The following is a 25,719-nucleotide window of genomic DNA, read 5'->3' on the forward strand; positions in this document are numbered from 1 at the left end:
CATCAACATCTAGGGAGCTTCCTGAGGTAACGTTGGAAGTGATTGAGAAGTTAAATGAATCTTTAAGCAGCTTGTCAATTCACCTTGCACAAGTTGTAGGTCCAAAGGGACAAGCAAAGAAGTCTGGAGAGCGAGATTCACCACCTAGGAGAGTCTTGCAATGTATAATTGTCCTTGGCCCCATGGGGAGCCAGGGAGACCTAACTTGAATTACCCAGTGATTAATGTAGGTAAGGGAACTGGTCAACAACCAAGGCTTCTACAAAAGACCAAATGGACGAAGAACACCTCCACAAGGGGTAGAAGGAGTTCCACCTTTGCCAGATCCAAATGTGCATGTGGTAGAGGTGACAAATTCAAATGAGGTTGACATGGAAGCAAATGGCATTAAGCGTGGCCGAGGAAAAGGTAAAGAGAAAGAAGGTGTCACATCACAGAGTGACGATGGACGAGGCAAGAAGGCAAAGGAGACCCAGGAAGCTAAGAGGACTCAATGTCGTATCAATCTCCAAGACTTCCCTCTTGGACATGGTATGGCTCCATACAACTTGTTGGAAGACATGCGCGGTAAGGGTCCTGATATTTCATGGCCTCAATTCCTTGCATTATGTACACAAGTTAGAAGGGATTTAACAAAGGCAGTTAGCACTAGGAGAAAGGTAAAAGAGAGTGTGCCTGTTGTAAAAATTTCACATGCTGAAATGAATGAGGATATTACACCTGTGCTAGATTGTTACATCAAAGGAAGATTGGTTAGGAAAGGTCTAGTGGATGGGGGTGCACAAATTTGCATCATGACAAAGAGACTCGTACAAAGACTAGGCATGCACATCCATGAGACACCTGAAATCAAAGTGAAGACGGCAAACAATAGCAAAGCTAGGTTTGTAGGCATTTGTAAAAATATTTTTGTAGAGGCCTTTGGCATTAAGAAGGCAGTGGATTTCTATGCCATGTCTAACAAAGGAAATGGTTACCCATTTATCCTAGGAAGACCATGGCTAATGAAATGTGAGCTTTGCAGGATTGGGAGAGTGGAAAGCTAATTTGCAGGAATGACAATCATAAGAAGGTTGTCTTTGATATGTAGAAGCAACGCCAAGAGGAGCTCCATGAAGAATCATCTCAAAGTGAGACGGAAGAACATTGGACCGTTAACACTTCAGAAGAAGAAAGTAGCAACAACATTACTGAAGAGGAGTCTTCCATTGAAGTCATGGGGGTAAGGTTTAATCCAAACAACCAGGAGGCCTCTTGTCGAGGTTTGGAAGAGGTAGGTACTCAAGAGAACCAAAATGTGCAAGATTAAGGAATGTTAGAAGGTATGTTGTCTACAACACTTACTAAGGACGAAAGAGAGGAGTTCAAATGCGTGCTAAGGAAATTTCCTAGGCTTTTTGCTAAATACTACACTGATGTGCATGGAGTAGATGTTGTTCAGCACAAGATTGAGTTGAAACCAGAGGCCACACCTAAGGCTCAAAAGCTACGAAGGCTAGGAGTCATTAGGAAAAGTTTGGACTCAAAAATGGGCCTTGTAAGAATTGTTGATGTGGCATAGCTTTCAAAAAGTGGGGATCGGTAATTTTTTTCAAATAAGATCCAAACTTGTCGGAGATTGGATATTTAGAATCTACTCTTCAAATGCTATCTATTGATATATAGCATGCATGTATCGGACATTTCCTTAATGTAGATCTAGAAAAAGGTGATTTTAGATTACCGTAATGGTAACAAAACCTGGCTGATTGAAAAAAAATGGCATAACTTTCATAGAAGTCATCCAAACTTTTCTGACCTTGGCTCTTCAGAATCCATTTTTCAAGAACTTTCCAATGATAGGTCATATCATGGGGTTCTAAGCAATATTTAGAGGGGTCTACCGGGTTGCTTTCTTTTGTACAATTTTGATGATGTGGCACTCTTAAAAGGCCAAAAAACGAGTTCAAAATTTTCCTAATGCATCAAGGAGCAGGCTCTACTCAAGGAGGTAAGAAAGCTTCTAGCTGTAGGTTTCGTTTATCCAGTGGAGAATTTAGAGTGGGTCTCTCCTGTTGTTGTTGTCACTCCTAAGAAAAACCGTAAGTGGAGGGTGTGTGTGGATTATCGTCCACTCAACGACGCAACAAAAAGAGATCACTTTCTTTAGGATGAGATACTAAATGAGGTAGCTGGTCATGAGAAGTACACTATGTGTGATGGCTACTCAGGCTACTTTCAAATAGGGATTTCTTTGGAGGACAAATTGAAAATAACCTTCATCACTCCTTGGGGTTGTTATGCTTTTAGAGTTATGCCATTTGGCCTGACAAATGCTCCTACAACTTTCCAACGTTTCATGAACATGGTGTTTCAAGCATTCTTTGGAAAGTCAATCAAGGTGTTCATTGATAATTTCTACATTTATAGCTCACAATCATTGTGTCTACGAAAGGTAGAAGAAGGTTAAAAACAACTTTACAACATGAGAGGTCAACTCAACCCCAGCAAGTGCCACATAGGTGAGGATGAAGTGATCTTGCTTGGTCACAAGGTTTCCTATAAAGGTATTGAGGTGGATCCAGCAAAGGCAAAAGCTCTCATTGAGCTACCATCACCAAAGATTCTTAAGGACGTCATCTCATTCATTCAAAAGGTGAAGTATATGTCCCGCTTCATTCACTTATGACACACAAGTAGAATTTGCATGGTCTGATGATCTTGAAGAGTATTTTTGTAATATTAAATTCATTCTGTCAGAGCTACCAACACTCATGCCTCCTTGTTGGGAGTACACATTCTTTGTTAGCTCCAGTGTTGGGAAGGAAACGATTGGTGCAGTTTTATTACAATAAGATACCCACAGTACCAGGATGCGACCCATCTACTTTGCTAGTAGGGTCATGAATGCTTTAGAGAGAGGCTACACGGAGGCAGAACTCATGATGCTTTTGCACTGAGAAAGTTTGGATCTTACTTGCTACCAAAACCTTTTGTAATTCTCACTCTGCAAAAAATTTGTTCCCTTGGGTGTCATCTCAAATGAATCTTAGTACTAGGATCTCAAAGTGGATTATGGAGTTGCAAGAGTTTCAATACTCTTTCACGGTAGAAGATAGTGTACATACACAATTGGCAGGGATTCTCAGTTTTATAAGGTACATGAGAAGGAAATAAAGGTTCCTGAAGTAAAGACCCTACCATTGCCACCACCTAAAAGTACTCCTAATGCTTTTACCTTGTTCTTTGATGGAGCTTTTCGACAAGCCACAGGAAAAGCAGGGGGAGGGCTAGTGTTGCTCAACCCAAGTGGAGAGGTGGTGATGAAAGAGAAGGTCAATCTACCAGGTTCAACTAGCAACAATGAAGCAGAATACGACACACTACTTCATGGTTTGAAGATGTGCATTGGCCAAGTTATACAACGTCTCATGGTAAAATGGGATGCACTTCTCATTGTGAAGCAAATTCTAGGTATTTGGGCTTGTAAGAATGAAAGGCTAATGCAAAAGTTTCATGCCATCCGTAAACTCTTCAATCAATTTGAAGAAGTACAATTGTATCATATTCCTAGGAAACAAAATGAAGATACTGATTTGCTTGCCCAAAAAGCAGTTGCATGTGTTGAAGGTGAAGTGCAGGTCATCATGGCAGCAATAGTGATTAAACAACCAAGGTACCAGGAGATGGAGTCATTGGCTCCCATTGTGAGCTACATTTTAGAGGGCGAGTTTCCACAAGGCTTCACAAAGGCTCAAAAGAGGAGGCTCATTAAGAAGGCGAGTTCTTATTTGTTTTTGGAAGGTGCCCTCTACCAAAGAGGAAAAGATCAAGTTTGCAGGAGAATACCGACAACCAAGGATATTCCATCCATTCTCGAAGGTTTGCATGAGGAAACGTGTGGTGGTCATTTTGCACAGGAACTCACTGCGAAAAAGATTTTGCTTGCCGCGTATGTTTGGCCAAGCTTGCACATTGATGTTCAACATTGGTGTAAAAGCTGCCACAATTGTCAGATTAATGGAAACAAGCGTCTGTTACATGGTCCACGTCAGTTAGTCCTTGCAAACAGTCCGTTTGAAAAATGGGGCATTGATGCTATGGGTCCATTGCCCAGGACTAAAAATGGAAAATTGTATATCTTGGTGGCCATAGACTACATGACTAGGTGGGTAGAAGCTCAAAGTGTGGTAAGAGTAAATGAGAGGACAATTAGCAAGTTTGTGTACACTCACATTTGTTGCAGATTTGGTACACCTTTGGAGATTGTTTCTGATAATGGTCCGGGATTTAGGAAGGGCTTACTCACAGAAGTTTGTGATGAGCTTCACATTCTACATTGGCATAGCACACCCTACTATCCTCAATCAAATCGTTTGGTATAGAAGGCTAATGGCATCATTGCAAGAATCATCCAAAAGACGGTAAAGAACAAGACAAAGCTATGGGATGACTTCTTCGATGGAGAATTATGGGCCTATTGAACTACCAAGGAAGCGACAGAGTTCACACCCTTCCACCTAGTCTATGGTCAAGAAGCTTTGCAACCCATCGAGCTCAACATCCCAACGATGTAACTTAATGGAAAGGTGGCACAAGGCGAAGAAGCAGCATGGGAAGCTCGACTTCTCACCCTCGCAAAAGTAGAATGGAAACGGGAGGCGTCTTATGAGTGCTATGAAAGAAAGGCTACGCAAATAAAGGACAAGCTCGACAAAAAGATGAAAGACAAAGGGATCAAGGAAGGAGATTTGGTGCTAAGGTATGATAATCACCTTGACAATCACTTTGATGTAAGTTCAATACTAGATGGCAAGGTCCCTACATTGTAAAGAAGGCCTACTGTTCACGCTACTATCAACTCATGGATTTGGATGGCAAGGAGCACCCCAAGAAGGTGAATGGGTATCGATTAAAGCCTTACTTGAGTCGAGCTCTACCAAAGGATCTACAAGAGCAACAAACAGCTACAATACCATCTAAGTCTTTGAGCTTGGTACTACAAGATGAAGATTCGATTAAGGCACCAAATATCACGAAGGATCGAAAAACACTCTCATTGGAAGGTATGCCTTTTGATGGTACATGAATGTACCATCATCTAGGGGAGGGCTAAATGATAGCATTTTTTCGGCTCTCATAAAATGTTTTAAGAAGCCACTTCACCCCAAAGAAACACCCTAGCACAATGACTAGGCTCGTTTTTTCATTGTAAATAGTGTGCATGCGTTTAGGGTTTTTATCACATTTATTTTATCAAATCATTGAGCGAGTTATTGGAATAGGAGACAAAAATATAAATTTATAATATTACGGTCCTCTTTACATGTAAATATTTTCTATCAAATAAAGTACCTAAGTATAAAGGGTTTTTTTACAAAAGTTTTGTATTTATATAAATCCATATTCCTAAGTGTGCATTTTTTCTAAATCTATTTGCATCCTTTCAAGGCATGAAATATTTCTATGTTAGTGTGTACATACCCTATAATATTTATTTTTACAAAATAAACCTATACATTTCATCCCGCACCCTCGTGGAAGTCAAAATTTGTTTCTACACTTTCACCAGATATTTTCTTGCTTGCATATTTTCCTCTTTCACCCAAAAACAAAATAAAATACTCCTATCATGATATTCCTTCATGGGTCCTGCACATAAGTTTTTCCATACACCCTGTGCTCATAAAGACAAGGGCTAGGAAAAATCCAAACACTAGGTCTATCATGTGCAATTGTTTTTTATTCTTCAAAATTCATCATCCATGCATGTGACAAGGGCCACTTGGATTCCTTAGGTCATGGCATGGCTCATGGATGTATAAGGAGAATTCAACCAAAAAGGGTCCCACATAAGCACCTTTGCAGTCCCACAATACACATATTTTTGGGTGAGTTTTGCTACCCTTCTATCATCCGAATGAGCAAAACTTGTCAACATACAAAATGAAGCTCGTGAGATGAGTTATTTTACATAAATATTTCAGCATTTTTGGAGAAAAGCACGAATTTTGGTGAATTGGTTGGTGTGACCTAGTCTGCCCACTATATGCACACAAGGATCCTCTCACTCTTCTCTCACATATTCACACTCCCACCCACATACACACTCATCTCTCTCCATCATCCTTTCAAATGTACAGATTTCCATGCCCTCTCACCTTCTTCACCATCTCTCCTTCCCCTCTTACCACCATAGCCTTCTACATACACATATGCTCTCATACCGCTCTCTGCTACCCCCAAATTACAATTTCATGTTAACTCCTCTAAAAGGCATGAACTTTTAGCACTTTATCCTTGCATAACCTCTGTAAATCAGAGGTTTTTCATCAATAATCCTCATCTTCATCGTGGAGATGAATCGTGAAGGCGGCCCAAGAAGCAGAAGTAGAAGAAGAAGAAGAACCGGCAGTCATTTTCATAAGGGTGAGTCCATAATTCTTAGAAGTTTCATCAATCTCAAGAGCTTATCCACCTCATTCACCCTTGGTTCCTCGACAATCAATTCATCATCACTTTTGTAAATACGTCACTAACATTTTCTAGTGATCACTAACAACTAACCCTTCTTGTAAGTTGCACCCTCTACTATCTACTAGAGTAGGCACCTCCAAGTTACTCATCTCACTCTCAATAATTCTCCCCCTTGAGCCCACATCCATGTGGCTTAAGGGATAAGGAAGACCCACTCCCATTTAAAAAAATCAAAATATTTCCTAATCTCTTGTTTTGTCAATAAAATTGATTAGAACTAATCCTAATAAAAGCTTCCAAAAACCTATAAATAGAACCCATCTCTCCTTGTAAAAGGCATCTCTACACCATTGCACACTGGATTGAGCGTAGCACATGCCAGTTCTATCTTGGTTGTAAGGAGAGAGAAAGCTTTCTATACACCATCTCTTTGGTTCATAGAAAAGCTTGAGCTAGTTGAGTGAGTGCGAGTAGAAGATATTCTTTCTACCATTGTTGTATCTATCCCAACATCAATGAATTGGTAGTTTTTGGTGCAATTTCATGTCCAAAGGCTCACGCTTCTCATTAAATTTGGCTTGACAAACTCATTCAGCTTCATAAGGTGACTTGTTTCATTGAAGGTTGTTGTTTTGTTGCTTGTCCTTGTGATTCATTGGCTATTGTTGGTTGGCTACCATTGTAAAAGAGTGGATGGTGAGAGGGCTCCCATAACCCTAAGACAAAGTTCTAGTGATGCTATAACCAAATGTTGTCACTTGAATCCGCAAGCTCTAGGTGACTTCTTGTGCAAATCATAAGGTTGAAGCTAAGTTGTACACCAACTTTCTCTCTCTCTCTCTCTCTCTCTCTCTCTCTCTCTCTCTCTCTCTCTCTCTCTCTCTCTCTCTCTCTCTCTCTCTCTCTCTCTCTCTCTCGTGTTTTAGTGCGTGAGAGTGTTCCATTGGTGTTAGGGTTAGTGTAAATCCCTTACTTGATTTTGGGTTGCTCTAATGATTCTCCTTTGTTTTTCGTCCTAGTTTGCTTTTAAACTAGGTGGTGCCCCTTGTGAAGTTGGATTTTGGTTGTGGGTTTGTTGTTTTGTTGTGCTTGTGGTTGCCCCAGCCCCAATTGAGCAGCACGGGAGCCTTAAGGGCCCACCCAGGACCGCCTCACCAGCAGTGCAACACGGTGGTCAGTAACAACCAGAGATGAGGAATCTATTAGATCCAATCTCCTTGCAATGCGACGTGATGGTCAGCAGGAACCAAGGATGGTGGATTTAAAACTCCTAGACCCCTCCCTGCAGTGTGACATGGTGGTCAATAACAACCAAAGGAATCTATGAGATCAAATCTCCTTGCAGTGTAACGCAATGGTCAATAGCAACCAAACATGATGGATTTGACAACCCTAAACCCATCCTTGCAGTGCAACACGATGGTCAGCAACAACTAGAGACAAGAAATCTATTAAATCCAATCTCCTTGCAGTGCAACATAATGGTAAGCAAGAACCAAAGACAATGGATTTAACAACCCTAAACTCCTCCCTCAAGTGCAACACGGTTGTCAGCAACAACCAGAGACAAGGAATCTATTTTTTTAAACTCGATCTTCCAATAGTGTGACACAATGGTCAACAAAAATTAGGAAGAAAAGATGTAAGTTAGTTAACTCCTCCCTGTAGTGCGACTCGGTGGTCAGCAACAACTAGGGATGGAAAGTCTAATGAACAACCTGATCTACTCCCTACAATGCGAAACAGAGGTCCGTAACAATCAAGGATGAAGCATCTAAAGTCTAACCCCCCTTGCAATGCATCATGAGGATCAACACAATCAAGGACGGGGGTCTAGACCTACAGACTAACGATGAGGTGTGAGCAAAGCTCCACAGCAGCAACAGTAGTAAAAAGCAAAACATAAACTAACACTAAGGTGCGAGCAAAGTTTCACAACAACAGTGTTAGCAAAGAAATTTCCAAAAAAAACAGTACAAGAAAAAATTACCTGCTCTGTCTGTCTCTGTGCGGGTCCACTCTGCTCACTTTGTACCTGCTCTCTCTCTCTCTACTACCCTCTCTCTCTAGCAACTTTCTATACCTCTCTCTAACAATCACTATCACTATATTTTGATCGAATAATAGTTCGATCGAAATATATATCAATCGAAGTACATTTTACGTGGATATACGCAATAGTACGGATATACAGTGTATAACTACATAATATACGTACAATTTTTTAAATACAGGAGTATAAATGCAACTTAGGTTATGGGATGACCTCTTGGATGGTGCCGTGTGGGCATATCAAACCACATATAGGGAGGTAATAGAGTTCACTCCATTTCACTTGGTGTATGATCAAGAGGCTTTGCAGCCAATCGAGCTCAACATTCCAACAATGCGACTTCATGGCAAAGTAGCACAAGATAATCAAGAAGCATGGATGGATCGACTTCTTACCCTAGTAGAACTTGAGTGGAAAAGAGAAGCAGCTTACGAGTGCTACACGTGGAAATCTATACAAGCAAAAGAAAAAATTAACAAGAAACTGAAGGACAAAGGCATCAAGGAGATCTTGTGCTAAGGTATGACAATCGAGTTGATAATTATTTTGATGCTAAGTTTGAAACTAGATGGAAGGGGCCATACATAGTCAAGAAGGCTTTCAATTCAAGTTACTATTAGCTTATCGACTTGAATGGTAAAGAGAACTCTAGGAAGGTAAACGGGTATCGCCTGAATCCCTCTTTGAGTCGCCTTCTACTAAAGGATCTACCAAATATCTGTCAAAAGGCAACTATCTCATGTGAGTTTTGTTGCATGAATCATGAGTGTAACTTGAGCCAAAATACCAAGGGGCCAAACAATAAAAATATGGTCAAGGACTCACAAGCATTGTCTTTGGAAAAGATGCTTTATGATGGTACATGAATATACCATCATCTTGGGGAAGGGCTAATGATAGCTATTTTTTGGTTCTCCGTATTTAACCATAGTGAGCTACCTCACCTATCAAAATCACCCAAACATTGTGGCTATCCCCACCTTTTCATTGTACATAGGCGTGTGTGAGTTAGGGGACATTTCCCAAATCTCCTTAGAACCCTCAGCTAACTAGTCATTGGGCTAGTTGAGCCAAAAAATTTAATAAAATAAATAAATAAATATATATATATTGTGGCACATTTGTGTGTAAATATTTCATAATGTATAGTGCATAAATATAAGGAGTTTTCATCATTATTTCTACCTAGGTGTGCGTTATTTGCCTATGTATGCTATGTACATTGATTCACCATTATCACAATTTTTCTTACCATTTTGAACACTCTTTATTCCATATAGATATATTTTCATGCAAGCTTCTCTTTTTCTTTTTGTGAATCCACTCCAAGGAAAACCTCAAAAAAACCTTTCATTATCAGTCATTTCCTTTCACTAAATTCCTATTTCTTACAGGTATTTTTTCTTATCTCTTTTAAATAAATATACATCAATGAAAAAAATGAGGACCCTCCTCATTTGATTCCCTATATTTTTATATACTTATTTTTTGTATATATAGGCCACACGATTCTAGATTCCATGAATTGTTTATATTTACTAGCTTGTTTTTTCCCATCATATCCATATATTATATTTATGCATAATCCGCAAACCATGCATATTTTAAACCCCTAAGAATCAATTAGGTCATGATCTCATGCAAGGAGGGGGTCCCCTTTGGTGTTATATGAAAATTCAACAAAAGGGGGGCCACTGAAGACTTTTTTGTGAAAACAACTAGACATTTTTGTGGAATTTTTAAAATATATCTTCACTACTAATTTGAAGTGGTGATTAGAAGAAAAAATATGTACCAAGAGCGGAATAATCACCTTGATTATTTTGATAATTTTTGGAGCTACCACCGGTGAGATAGGATTTTTTAAGTGGACCCCAGTCTGCTGCCCACTTTTCTCACAAAGTAACCCATAGTCTTCTCTCACCTCCTTTGTTACTTTCACACACACACACACTCATTTCTCTCCATCCCTCACTCAAACTTGAAACTTCCATGGTTTTCATTCATCTTCTTCACCATTCCCATCTCTCCCTTCCTCCATAGCTCAAAATTATTATCTCTAAACACATATAGCTCAATTTCTCTCTCTAGAATCAAACTCATATTACCATAACCTCTTCATCCTTTCACAAAAAGAGAAAAAAATAGTAAATAACCAAGCTTAAGTTCTACAAAAGGAGGAGTTTTATCATGGAAAATTAACTTCTCCATGGTCACAAGAACTACACCGACAAAGTTCTACAACCGCTCATTTGCAGAGGAGATAGGTGAAAAGTTCCCTTTCCATCTTGTGGTTTCCATCAAAATGGTGTATATTTTAATCCTTCTCTTACTTTTCATCATTTTATATATCATATAATGCACCTTGAGTGCATATGCCATGTAATTATATCCCATTCTACTAACTACAAATTACTAACAATAAAACCCACTAGCATACTAACACCAAATAGCCATTGATCTAACTAGAAAAGACACCTCATCTCAAGCCTACATATGCATAGTAACTCTCTCTCTCTCTCTCTCTCTCTCTCTCTCTCTCTCAATATCTCTCTCTATATATATCTCTATCTCTATCTCTCTCTCTCCGCCCTTCCCTAAAACTCTACATTCATCTTATCTACCATCAATAATGCTCTCTTTTGAGCCCACATCCATGACTTCAGCAGACAAATAAGTCCTACAATGTTTTGATATTCATAAAAAATCATAATCCTTATTTGTTAGTTTGTAAATTGGGATTTTGATAATCTTAATGAGAGGTCTTTAACTTATAAATAGGCCCCTCTCCTTCTTGTAAACCACCCCAAATATCTCACATAGCAACCCAACACTCCAGGCGTTGCTAGGAGTTTTTTGGAGCAAGGGATTGTGCATATGTACATACACATGCATGGTGCATCAAATAAGGAATTGCCCATTTTCTAGAGCATGGTGGTTATGTGGGGCCCACATGTGTACAGGTAGGACAACATGTACATAGTGCATCGATTTTCACTATTACCAGTACCAATGTTTTTTTTCTATCATAATGAGGAGTTGGTAGTGCGTTAAACTTCTCAAGGAAGCTATTCGTGGGCTGATGACATGAGGTAAGCAGGTGCGTCAGATGGCATCTAGTGGCGTCAGGAGGCCGAATGGGGTCAATATTTGCACGTGGATGTTGAGATGTCGAGCTCTACACCTTGAGCTGGCATCCACTACGGGTCTTGGCCGCTTACGGCATTTACTCACTGGCGCATTAGGTGACCGACACGGAGGATCTTTGCCAGTGATTCTACAGCTGGACTACACTTATAGTGCCAGCCTAGTACGCTTCTAGCGAGTTCACACTTAGTGACCGCATGTACATATGTGCTACTTTTCAGCTTTAGCACTTGGTCATTTTGTACTCTCTTTTCTGTGAAGAAGAAGAAGAAGCTTTCCATCTCTGTGTGCTTGTGTGCTTGTCTTGTGTAGCTCTCTTGCATCCTCATTCTTTACAGTGGAGAAGTACGGACACAACGTGGGTGTTTTCTTGTGATAATTATGCAGAGAGGCCATCATGAGGACCATATTTTGGGGGCCACTTCACGTGGTGGCGGGATGAATTATTGAAAAAAGTTGAGTGCTAGGTGTGCGGATGGATGTAGCAGGGTGACAACTATGCCCTCCGAGGCCACTTTTTGGCATGTTCGAGGTCTGTTTCATCTACAAGGCCAAGGGTTACCAAGTAATAAAGCTAAGTGTGGGAACTGAAAAAATAGAGAGAAGACCATAAAAAACGTGGAGAAGAGAGGAGGAACAGCCTCAACTGTGTTTTTGGGGTTTTGGGAGCCTGTTTTGGCCGTAAACTGCTCATCCGAGGTCGGATTTGAGCACTTTGACATTGTAGACTGGGGTTTTGGGCCATTCCAGACGCAATGGCGCTGTCCATTTTGCCAAATTCCTCACTGTTTTTCTACTGTTTTGGCTGTGTAAGTTTCTCTTATGAGCGAAGCTTCTCCTCCAGTTTGTGATTATATCTGGCTTATTTTACCCATACTGTGTTAGCTGTTTGCCCCCTTGGTGTTGGCCCAAGCTCATTTGTATCTAAATATCATAATTTCTCCTCTTTTGAGCTGAGCTTTTTTGGGTGTGTGTGTGTGTGTGTGTCTGTGTTAAGTGGGCAAGTGGGAAATGTCTCTCTTCTCACTCCATCGGTGTGTTCCCTGTCTCGGCCAGGTGGGTTGTGTAAGCCGAGTGGTGCCCCATAGTGTGTGTGTGTATCTTCCCAAGAGTGTGTGTCGGGTCATTATAGAGGCTTTCTATGTGTTCCCATCCCACTCACATTCTTTTGGCGCCCCCACGGAGGATCTTCTTCGAGTACCTTCTGCTTCGAGCTTCAATCTTCAACTTTGGATTACAGGTTTCAAACTACAGGTTACAGGTTATAGGTTACAGGGACAGGTACACGTATAGGTATAGGTAGCTCGAGTACAGTGATATACTAGCAGTGGTGTCACTTGCAGTTGTTGTGGGTATGCATCATTTGGCGCCTATTTGAGCGCGTTGTCTGCTGGATTGTACGTTACTTGTGGAAACTGCCATTGTACGCCTTTCTAGAGCCGTATTTGGTTTTATTTGGTAGTCCCAACCATTTCTAAGACTTGGTATGGAAGATAGTCATTTCTGAGACTTGACTATACGCGATTTGCATTAGCCTTCGTGTGAGGGTCGATAGCGTGAGGTTTTATTGAGCTAGGGGATTCTCAAATGTGGAGATCCTTTCGTTGATACAAGTAGCTGGACCATCCTTTTCGTGACCTCGCCATAGGCTATGTACTAGTGGTTCCTACTTGATTCTCGGGTTCTATTGTTGAAAGTTTATGCATAGATATACAGTCTATATTTTGGGTCTCACTGCTCTACTTCTGGGAAAACTCTATCAAAATTTTTCCAAGTTATGATGGCTGGTCTTTTGGTCTTTTAAGGCATTTATGTTGTCATACTGCTGAAATTTTGGCAAAATCAGAGGATAAGTCAGATGTGCCTTCTTGGGAGCTACATGGTTGGCTTTAATGGATGATCAAAATGGACCTCAATTCACTCCTTTTCATTTAACTCAAAGAATCCATATAAATGGTTATGTGTCCAGGAAGAGTTTTTTCCAGCAACGCATAGTCTTTATGTTCGGGCCAAGAAGATTAAGAGAGATCCTGGAATGTCCTTTGCCTGCTGTAATTCCGATGATTAACTATGAAAACTCATTTGATGTGCATGTGTTTGTCCTTATCTAAAGTTGAGCTCCATTGAAGTTTCTGGGAATTGAGTCACTAAAAAGTTTTGGGTTCTTGCACGCGTGTTCGAAGGGGTTCTCGAAGCATCGTAATTTGGGTAGCCATGGCTTTTTCTTATCCGGAGTTTCATGGAAGAAATGATGAAGATGTGGAAGACTTTTTGGAAAAGATGGAGGTTGCCTGCATTAGCAACTAGATTCATGACCCTGCGCAGATGTTACGTCTTCTCCAAATATGTTTGAAGAGTGATGCACGAGTCTGGTCCAAAGCATTTGAAGAGGAGTTGCGTCTGGCTGATCCACCTGTGAGATTGAGTTGGGACAATCTAAGACAAGGATTGGAAGTGGAGTTTGTGAAGATAGAAGATCCTGACAAAGTGTGGCAAGAAGTAGAGGCTTTAGTGCAAAAGGAAGGTGAGCCAGTAGATGCGTACATACGTAAGTTTTCATTGGCATGGGAGCGTATGTGCAAGACCTTAGCACCACAAGTACCCCCACCTGAAATGATGAAGAAGGACAGATTCTTGGCTGGTCTTTGGGAGAATATACGTTGGAGAGTGGAGCTAAAGAAGCCTAGAACATAAGAAGATGCACTGGAGGTGGTAAGGAACAAAGAGTGGAAGTTGAGAAAAATGAGCTAGTTAGGGGTGGAGTCTTTGCCCATGAGGTCTGAATTTCAGCCTATGGATTCTTTGCCAGGTCGCATGCTGGCGGTTCATCATGAACCAATGATTTCTGTTACTCCTCAGGTTATGCCAGCAGTGGTCACTACAACAGTGCAAGATGATGGGCTAAGGAAAGACATGAGGCAAGTGGTAGATTTAATGAAGAATCTCAGCCTAAACATGCTTGGTCAAGTGGGAAATAATCGAGGTCGAGGGAGGTTTGAAAATCAACCAAGAGGTGAAGAAAGGCCTAGGAATGGTTTTGGACAAAGCAATGGTAGGTACTGGAGGCAGACGCGCACATGTTATAATTGTGGAGAGTTGGGTCACATCAGCCCGCAATGTGATAAGCCACCAAGGATAGGTGGAGACATGTATCCATTTCCAAGACAGGTGCTAACTAGGTCAAATGATTATGGCATCGAAATTAAGGGAGAAGAAGGAGCTAGTGGATTAACCCAAGAGGAAAAGCGGAAGACAAAAGTGATCAGTGAAGTCACCTTGGAGAAGGCATCAAAGCTAAAGGATACATTAGTGATGCCTATTGGAAAGAGGACTACAGAGGAAAAGGAAGGAAGAAGTGCCCCAGGTCCTAGTAAGAAGAAGGGAAAGAGTCATGAAGGCGAGGATGTCAAGGCCAAGGGGAAAAGGAGGGCTCGTCGCAAGTTTCATTTGTCAAATTTTCCACTAGGGGATGGGCAATTAAGCTATGACTTGAAGGAGGATCTGACAAGCAGGAAGGCGGATGTTACTTTTGGGCAGCTCATAGAGATGGTTCCTAAGCTAAAGCGACATTGGAAGAGGATGGTTAACCCAATGGAGAAAGATCCAGAGAGAGGTTCAGTGAAGGTGTTGGCGATGGACGAGCTACCAGACATTTGTCCAATAGTAGATTTGTGGCACAAAAGAAAAAATTTGGAACAAGGTTATGTGGATGCTGGAGCCCAAATATGCGTCATAACACACTCATGCGTTGAGAAGATGGGTCTTACAGTGACTGGGGTGTCAGGCTTTCGGATTAGATTGGAAAACCATCAAAAAGTAAAATGTTTGGGTGTTGTAAAGAGCTTATAAGTGGAGGCATATGATGCAAAGGCGGTGGTTTATTTTCATGTTATGCCAGCGGGGTTGGGAGCATATCCTATTATACTGGGTAGACCATGGTTACGTGCAGTGGGAGCCGTTCAAGATTGGAGACGTGGTACAATTAGCCTCTATAAAAATACAGGTTCCAAGAAGCTATATAATATGGACACAAGGAAACGATTGGAGGATCTCTATGAAGATGAAGATGAGTCTAGTGATGAAGACTATTCCACAGTGACTGATGAGGACAGTGATAGCACTACCAGCGGTGATGAGGATGTTGATGTTGCATTTCTTTTGATGGATAAACAAATACAGGAGTCTGGTTTAGTCGCATTTGCAAATGAGTTTGAAGATGAAAGTGAAGGGCCTTATGAAGTGATTGAAGGGTTGATGCAATCAAAGGTTGAATTGTCAAAGAAGCAGGAATTGATGACACAAATGATCAGTGGAGACCTCTCAACTATGGAGAAGGAGATATATTTGCATATGCTGGCTAGTTTTCCTAATTTGTTCATTACTTCGTACGAAGATATCAGAGGGTTCAAGGGTTAAGAGATGCATATAGAGCTGAAGGAAGGTGCTAAGCCAGTGCAGCAAAGGCTAAGAAGGATGGGCCAAGAGCAGATGGAAGCCTTGCGGGAAGAGGTGGACAAGTTATTGAAGGTAGGGTTCATAGTCCCTGTGGAGACCACAGAATGGGTGAGTCCAGTAGTAGTCAGTCCAAAGAAGGATGGGAAGTGGAGGATTTGTGTAGATTTTAAACCCTTAAATGCAGCCACTAAGAAGAACCCATATCCTCTTCCATTCATTGATCAGATCTTGGATTCAGTGGCAGGTTATGAGAGGTACAGTGTATGTGATGGTTTTTCAGGCTATTTTCAATTGAAGATTGCTCTTAAAGTCCACACAAAGACAATTTTATTACGCCATGGGGATGCTATTGCTATATGGTATTTCCATTTGAGTTGTCAATGGACCATCTTTCTATCAAGAGTGGGATAATTGGGTATTGGAACCATTCATTGGTAGTTGTGTTAAAGCTTTTATGGACGACTTCTGTGTCTATAGCAATAGGGTTGAACATCATGAGAATCTGCAGATGGTATTGGCTCGATATGATGAATGTGGAGGACAACTAAATCCCAAGAAATGTCATCTAGCATAGCCAAGGGTGAAGTTATTGGTCCATATGGTGTCAGAAAATGGCATTGAGGCTGATCCAGATAAGGTTAAGTCTATTATTCTTCTTCCATCACCTACGAGTACGAAGCAATTCGCAACCTTTATACACAAAGTGAAGTACATGGCATGGTTTATTCCATTGTCTTCACAGCTCCTTTATCCATTACAACAAGTGGCAAAGCATGATCCATTGCAGTGGGATGACAAGTGTGAAGAAGTGTTTCAAGAGGTGAAAGAGGTGCTAGGGGGGTTGTCAGCCATGCAGGCTCCTGATTGGGACAACGTTTTTTATGTAAATCCATCAGTACGGGATGATTCCATTGGATCCATGCTATTGCAAAAGGGAAAGGGCAGCCATTTTATGAGGCCAGTGTATTGTGCAAGCCGAGTGAATTTGGTAATAGAGAGAAAGTTCTCGGAAGTAGAGCTAGTGATGGCCAGTGTAATATTTTCTTGTCTCGACAATTTTGTCATTACTTGCTACCATGACCTTTTGTTTTCTTGACGAGTTATGCCTTTTTTCCACAGTTAATTAATGGCACTAACATGTCAAATGTGGTGAAGAAATGGGTAATTGAGCTGCAAGAGTTTGAGTTCTCTTTTCTAGTGGAAGACAGCACAAGGGCTACCCTAGCCGATTTGTTGACCTACAAGGAGAATCCCCTTCTTGTTAAGGAAGAGGTGGTGATGAAGGTAGATGAAGAAGTGCCATAGATCAGTAATGCACATGTGTTGTTCTTTGATGGCTCATACAAAAAGAGCCATGATGCGTCTTCAGGGGGTATAGCACTTTATGATCCAGAGGGGAAGCTAGTATGCAAGAGAGGGTTCAAATTGGATGCGCATAGTAACAATGAGGCTAAATATGCTACTTTGGAAGCCGGATTACACATTTTTTTGAAGCATGGGGTTCGAAGGTTGAGCATAAAAGGTGATGCCTTGTTAGTGGTGAAGCAAGTGCTGGGTGTGTGGAAAAGCAAGAACAGCTCATTGAAGGAAATGTGTTTCAGAATTAAAGGCGTGTTAAAAAAGTTTGAAGCATGGAGTATCAGACACATTGAATGTGCTCTAAATGGAGAGGCACATGAAGCAGCTCAAAGCATGATTGGGGAGCTATTTGTGTTGAGGACCAATTTACCTCTTTATCATGGCTGGGAAAGTTTGGCTCAAGAATAGGAGTTTTTGTTAACAAGAATCATTCCAAAGGAGATTCAGAAGTCTAAGAAGTATGGTTTTTTGCGTAGAGCATACAAGTACAAATTGATTGGTGACGTCTTATACATGAAAGGGGATGATCTCGTGTTGAGACGTGTACCTTGGCGGGAGGAGCTTTACAGAGTGTTGGAAGAGAATCATGAAGGTGCATGTTGCAGACATTTTGCTTTAAAGATCACCTTGCATAAGATCTTGCAAGAGGGGTATGTATGGCCTAGTTTTCACAAGGATGTTCACCATTGGTGTAGGTCTTGCAATAGGTGTCAAGCATTTGGAAAGAGAGTGTTGAAGCCAGAGCACCAAGGAAAGAATTGGGATTTGGAATTGCCTAGTGCATTATGGGCTTACCGTACTTCGGTGAAGACAGGTACAGGGTTTACTCCATTTCATTTGGTATATGGAAAAGAAGCACTATTGCCTGTGGAGGTAGAGTTGCCTGCAGTAAAGATGCTAGAGAAGTTACTTGGGCCGCCTAGTGATGCATTCAAAGAGAGGCTCTTACAGTTACAAGAGGTTCAACTGGATAGAATGAGTGCATTGGAATCAAAATCTTTCTATATTCTGGTGATGTAGAATCTTTGCCAATGTCTGACTAATCCATGGCAGGCCAAATAGGAAATTTTTCTGTGTCACTTGTCAATAGCATTTACAAAGTCATCTAGTTGCACATCAATCATGGGGTCAAATTCTTCCCTTGGTCTATCTCATTAAGGTCCACAAAAATGATCATTCAACTCTTCCAAGCCTAAGAACCTCTCTATCCCTGTTCAAAATTCATCACATTGCTTTGTAATTGATGATGTTCCTAATTTTTTGGCCAAAAATGTTCATACAACAATGCTTCTGATCTAATTTCTTTTCCAATCTCATCAATCACCTTTCTCCAATAATCTATCACGAGTCTATAGTACCTTGGCACACTTATACCACCTCCTAAATTCTGCCAAAACCTTACGTAATTATTTAGTCCTAGAATCACTTCCTCATGGGCCTTAACATATTGTGTATTGATACCAAAGCAAGATTTCCTTTTGGTAACATTGGATTCCCTTCACTGTCTAGTTTCCAAAGATGAATACTTCCACTCCAATCTGAAACACCTACATGTGCCTCATATTGCATCGGTGGTGTTTGATCTTGCATAAAGAACCTATATTGAAGTGGTTTGTAGTGAGCAACAAGTATGTCCAGTCCATCACAAAGATAGCCATCACAGTATTTCTTGAAATCTGAAAAATTAGTGAAAAAGAATGGAGATGGAGATGAAGATAAGCTAGTTCTTAGTATATCCATCAAATGTGACAAAGTATAAGTTTGTGTAACCCTCAACTTCTCTAAAAACCTACTAAACCTAGCATCTATGTCCTCATGTGTATGTCCAACCACTAAACATCCTAGCTGGATGGTTTTGAAAACTCCCCTTCCAACAAGCAATGACAAGTAAGCAAATAAATCTTGATTTTTGTTCTCCCTAGCACAATATCTAGTTTTAGCACTAAGTTCTCTAGCAACTTGAAAAATGCTGACCACAAATTATCCTCTTTTGCAATTTCAAGTGATTGAACAATAGGCTCTTTGCCGTTACTCATGTTGTGATAGTCTAAAGCATCCCTTGTGTTTAAAGCATGTAGTGGTGAAACATTGCTCCTTGGAAGCTCATTTGTTACTAGATCACCAAGTGGATGCTTATCCATCCTTTCTAAGTTGTGTAAACAATTAGCAATTGAGCCAACTGTAAGGTTCGGATCAGCTAGATCCATAGACCATTCAAAACAAAGTGTCCATAATGACCTTCTCCATGTCCATGAGTGATCATGTCAATTAGTGCCACTGCCAATTTTAATATGAATCCATACCCTTGAGAACAACGCATAGTCTTGGAATTGTTGACTATTTTAATCCATCTTATCATGAACTATGCATATATATTTATCTGGTTGAGTTTCTTAAAATGTGCACCATGCATAATATAGTCTTCTGCAACTCTTCTGTTGTGCCATGTGAACTTCTCTCTCCCTCAAGAGGAGAGCTCTTTCTTCAAGTTTGGGTTTGGCTTCCAATCTTGCTTTGATTGAACTACAAATATTGCACTTAGAGAACTCACTTGTCTCTGTTAAGGTGACATGTGGGTACTCTTTGCTCCAAATTCTACCAAACGAAGACTAGGAAATCTTCTTCTCATACCCCATTTGTTCAAGTGTCATGTTGATCTCACTTAAAATATCCACTTGTTTGTATGTTGATGGAATTACCAATTGAGACTCCCTTGAACCATCCAGCATTGTTCTACTTCTATGTGGAATGTTCTCAGAGTTGCTATACACAAATTCTTTGAGAAATTCTCTTGCTAAGTTAGTATGTTTAAGCCCTCTTCTCAATGTACATGTGTTTTCATGCACATATTATATAGCCTAGTTTGGACAAGTGGTGGACCTTAATTGTGGCTGTCTATGCTTGAATGAAGCTCACCTTCAACAAGTGGTGGACCTAATGGATATCTATGCTTGAATGGAGGATATCTTGGACAAGTGGTGGATCTTATGGCACTCTATACTTCAATATAGCATAGCTTGGGCAAGTGGTAGACCTTGTGGACTCGTATGCTTAAATGGAGCATAGCTTGGAAAATTGGTAGACCTTATGGATCACTATGCTTAAAATGAGCATACATTGGACACGTGGTGGACCTTGTGGCTATCAATGCTTTAATGAAGGAAAGTGGTGAACATGATGGCTCTCTATGCTTCAATAGATCATAGGTTGAACAAGCAATGGACCTTATGGGCTTCAATGGAGCATAGATTGGACAAGCAGTGGACCTTATGGTTCTCTATACTTGAATGGAGCATAGAGTGGACAAGTGGTGGACCTTATGGTTCTCTGTGAATGAATGGAGCATAGATGGACAAGCGGTGCGCATTATAGCTCTCTATTCTTCAACAAAACATATATTGGACAAGTGGTGGACCTTGTGGCTCTCGTTGCTGGAGTGGAACTTATCTTCGACAAGTGGTGGACCTTTTGACTCACTATCCTTGAAATGGAGCATAGCTTGGTGGATGTTATGGATCCCTATGCTTCAATAGAGCATAGAATGAGCAAGTGGTGGACAATATGGTCCTCTATAGTTGAAAGGAGCACAACTTGAGTGATTAGTGGACCTTATGGTCCTATATCCTTGAAACAAACATATCTTGGACATGTGGTGTACTTGATGGCTCTCTATGTTTTGATCGAGTATACATTAGAGTAATGGTTGGTCTTATGGCCCTCTATGATTCAAAAGAGCTTAGCTTAGACAAGTGGTGGACATTTTTTCTCTTTACACTATAATAAAGTTATGCATGGATGAGTGGGGGACCTTATGGTGCTCTATGCTTGATTGGATCATATCTTGAACAAATGGTTCACCTTATGCCTCTATATGCTCCAATATAGCATAGATTGGACTATTGGCGGGCCTTGTGATCCTATATGACAAAAAATAAAGATTAACTTAGACAAGTGGTGGATGTTTCATCAATAATGGACCTTGTGGATCTCTCTACTTCATTTGAGCTAAGCCTTTTTAACTTTCATCCATTGTCCATGCATAACTTAAACATGGGACCTTGTGCCGGCATGGACTATAGGTTGGGCATATGGAATATCTTGAGAGCAATGAATCCATGATAGTAGAGATAGTAGATTGGAGATAAGATATGATGTTATGGCCATAAAGTGTTTCTAACCTTGTTTCATCAACTCCCTATGACTAGCTTGCACAAATCGTGGACCTTGCATCTTTCTATGTTTCATATTGAGACATATCATAGGATATTTCTTATATGTAGGATTCAATTGAGTTTTTATTGCACATCTGGACAAGTGTTGCATCTTGAAACCTAAATGTGTACATAGTAGCACCCATCCTACAACTTCTCATAGATCAAACACTTCAACTCTCCATATTCAGTACCCCCAATGATACGCCCGATGGGGATTAGGAATAACATCCTTGATAGGGTCTTAAGCCCACGTCCTTAATAGGGTCCTTGGGCAATGCCCTTGGTGGGGGTCTGGGGGATCTAGGGGGCAACAACCCTTGTGGGGGTTTGGGAGCACGCCCCCCACAACAGGGTCTGGGTCAAAACGTCCAATTTGAAAGAAAATTTTTCAAATTTTAACCTTGTTTTTTAAGTAGAAAAAGCACGCGTTATAGATTTTTAGATAACCTACTACAAGAAGATAGTGAAAAATAAGGTAGTAGAACAAAGAGGACTTGCAAAAGAAAAGAAAAGTTGTAGAACATAGGATGTTCAATAGAATAGACGCGGTTCAACAAAGAGAGAGGCGATTCAGCAATACAAAGGTGATTTGGCAAACACAGAGGTGATTCAACAAAACAACGGGGATTCAACAAAAACAAAGTTGATTTAGTATAACTAAGGCAAAATAGAAGAATATTGCACTTGCAACCAAGGGAAGATTGTAGCTCCTGTAAACTAGGATCGTGCATTGTCCAAGAGAGTCATACACGTAGGTCACATCAGAGCTGAATTGCACAAAATTTTTTCACATCGTCATAAACCGCATCTCTTGATGTTTAGCGCTCAAGAGTTTGTCAAGGTGCAGGTATTACAAATCTCTCTCTTTGTCTTTTTGTCTATCACCCTCATTTGCATCGGTTTTAAGATTTCAAGAAACCAACATGGTTCTTTGCTTTTGTCTGCCTACTTTTACACACACACATACAACCCACACATATTCTCTTCCTCTAAATATTATCTTCACTCACATGCACAACCATAGGGACACATAAGCATACATAATCAAATACATACTCTTTCTCTCTCACACAAACATTCAGATGGAATCCAAACTTTTCAATTATGGCTTTGTCTATCCTTCTTGTGCAGGTACATCCATTGTGTTGATATTATTCATGAATTGTATGTATAGATGTATGAGTCACTGTGTGATTATTTTTCCTTTGTAAAGGTTCTACGCACATATTTAAACGTACATACGTATAGGTAAAAACAATAATATACACGATAGTGTAAGTTTGACTAGACCTACTTGTGAGATTTGGTGAGGCTAATTCTTGCACTCAGGTTTGCTTTGGTATTGCTTGGCTTCTTTATATCCAATACATCTCAAACTGTGACTTTCAGTTTTCTTTCTCAACAAAGGTATAATAGCTTAGTGACAAAGACCTAGTGGGATAAAATGAACAAAGATCTAAACATGAAGAAAGACCAGCTATGATATTAATTTCACATAGGCTGTTAGTTGGCCCTAGGGTTTAGGGTTGAGGTTCGGGTTAAAATTGACATTGGACAATTTGTGGACCTTGCTCTCATGTTGTAACATCTCCATGAGGCATGGTCTCATATGTTTTCTTCACAAGTGCTTATATGTTAAGGTTGGCCAAGTGGTGGATCTTGGGTTTGAGTTTCACTATGCAAGAAACTTTAAATTTAGTCAGGAAAACTTGAATTCAAGCAAAAAAAATTCGAGCCAAAAAAAATAGATTCAAGCAAGAAAATTCAAATTGAAGCGGGAAAATTTGAATTCAAGCGAAAAAGTTAAATTCGTGTGGGAAAGATTGAATTTCACTATGTTCAAAATTCCAATGAGTTGGATCTAGGAGACCATCTATCATATTAATTTCACATAGGATGCTAGTTGGCCCTAGGGTTTAGGGTTGAGGTTCAAGTTGAAATTGAGATTGTAAAAGTGGTGGACCTTGCTCTCATGTTGTAATATATCCATGAGGCATGGTCTCATATATTTTCTTCACAATTGCTTATATGTTAAGGTTGGCCAAGTGGTGGATCTCAGTTTTGAGTTTCAATCTACAAGAAAATCTAACTTTAGGCAAGAAAAATTGAATTCAAGCAAGAAAATTTGAGCAGAAAGATTTAAACTAGAGCCTGGGAATTTGAATTCAGTGGGAAAATTCAAATTGAAGTAGAAAAATTTGAATTCAAGCAGGAAAATTTGAATTTGTATGGAAAAATTTGAATTCACTTTGTTCAAAATTCCAATGAGGTGGATCTAGAGACACCAATCATTGCATCTACCTTCTAACACTTGGTTAAAATGGCCAAGTGGTGGATCTAAGGTCAAGTGAAGAGTGCTTAGAATGGCCAAGTGGTGGATCTAGGGTCTAGTTATCCCAGACTCTTTATTCAAAATTGGAAAGTGATTGATGAAGAAGACACCAATGACCGCATCCACCTTTCAAAACCTAGTTAGAATGTCCAAATAGTGGATCTAGGATGTACCTTTTTCAGACACTTTATTTGAAGTGTCAAGAATGTATCCACATTTCAAGACTTGGTTAAAATGTCCAAGTGGTAGACCTTGCATGCACCCAACTTCAAAACATTATTAGAATGGCTAAGTGGTGGATCTTGGATGCACCCACCTATTGATAGTGTTTTAGAGTGACCAACTGGTGGATCTTGGATGCACCCACCTCCCAAATCTTGGTTAGTATGGGTGAGTGGTGGATGTTGGATGCATCCACCTTCAAGACTTGGTGAGAATGGCTAAGTGATGGATCTCGGGCTTACCTAGCCTACATGTTTTGTTTAAATTTTCAAGGTGTTGGATGTAGGAGAAACCAGCCATTGCATCCACCTAGCAAGACTTGTCTAGAATGTCCAGGTGGTGAATCTTAGATGCAACTATATTCAAGACTTGGTTAGAATAACTAGGTGGTGGATTTGATGGCTCCCTATCCCAGACACTTGGTTAGTTGGTGGAAGCTTGTAAATGTAGGGGACATCCACCATTGCATCCACTTTCTAGAAGTTGGTTAGATTGGCCAAGTGTTCGAGCTTGCATGCACTCACCTTCTAGGAATTTCTTAGAATGACCAAGTGATGGATATAAGACCTACCTTTTTCACACACTTTATTTGAAATTTCAAGGTCAGAATGGTCAAGCGGTGGATCTAGAGTCTACTCATGCCACAAAATTTGTGTAAAATTAGAAGTGTTATGATGGCCAAGTATTGAATACACTCAACTTTAAGACATGGTTAGAATGTTCAAGTTGTGGATCACCCACCTACCAATGATTGTTTAGAATGGCCAAGTGTGAATGTATGGTCTATGTTTCCTACAAACACTATTTAAAAGTGATAGATGGTGGGCGTAGGAGAAACAAACCATTACATCCATCTTGCAAGATTTGGTTAGAATGGTCAAGTGGTGGTTTAAGACAAAGTGGTGGATCTAAGATCTGTATATTGCACACACTTTGTTTAAAATGGGAAGTTGGTGGATGTAGGAGAAACCAACCTTTGCATCCACCTTGCAAGATTGGTTAAAATTTTCAAGTAGTGGATCTTAATTGCAGAGACCTTTAAAACTTGGCTAGAATGACCAAGTGCCACCTTGCATGGCCAGGTGGTGGATTTTGGATCCAACCACCTTCAAGAATTAGCTAGAATAGCTATGTGGTGGATCTAAGGTAGACTACCTTTATCCCACACTTTGTTGAAAGTTGTAAATTGGAGGATTTTAGGAGACACCAACCATTGCACCCACCTTTCAAAACTTGGCTAGAATGACCAAGCGTTGCTTCTTGGATGCACTCACCCTCTAGGACTTGGTAAGAATGGCCCACTAGGTAATCTAAGGTCTACCTATTTCAAACACTTTATTTGAAATTGCAAGGTGGTGGATCTAGGAGACACCAGCCATTGGATCCACATTTCAAGCCTTGGTTATAATGGCCGAGTGGCGGATCTTTTATGCACTTACTTCCCAAATCTTAGTCCAAATGCCCAAGTGGTGGATCAAGGA

Source organism: Adiantum capillus-veneris, chromosome 9 (genome assembly GCF_014529385.1).
Source record: "Adiantum capillus-veneris isolate H3 chromosome 9, ASM1452938v2, whole genome shotgun sequence".
Lineage (NCBI taxonomy): Eukaryota > Viridiplantae > Streptophyta > Polypodiopsida > Polypodiales > Pteridaceae > Adiantum > Adiantum capillus-veneris.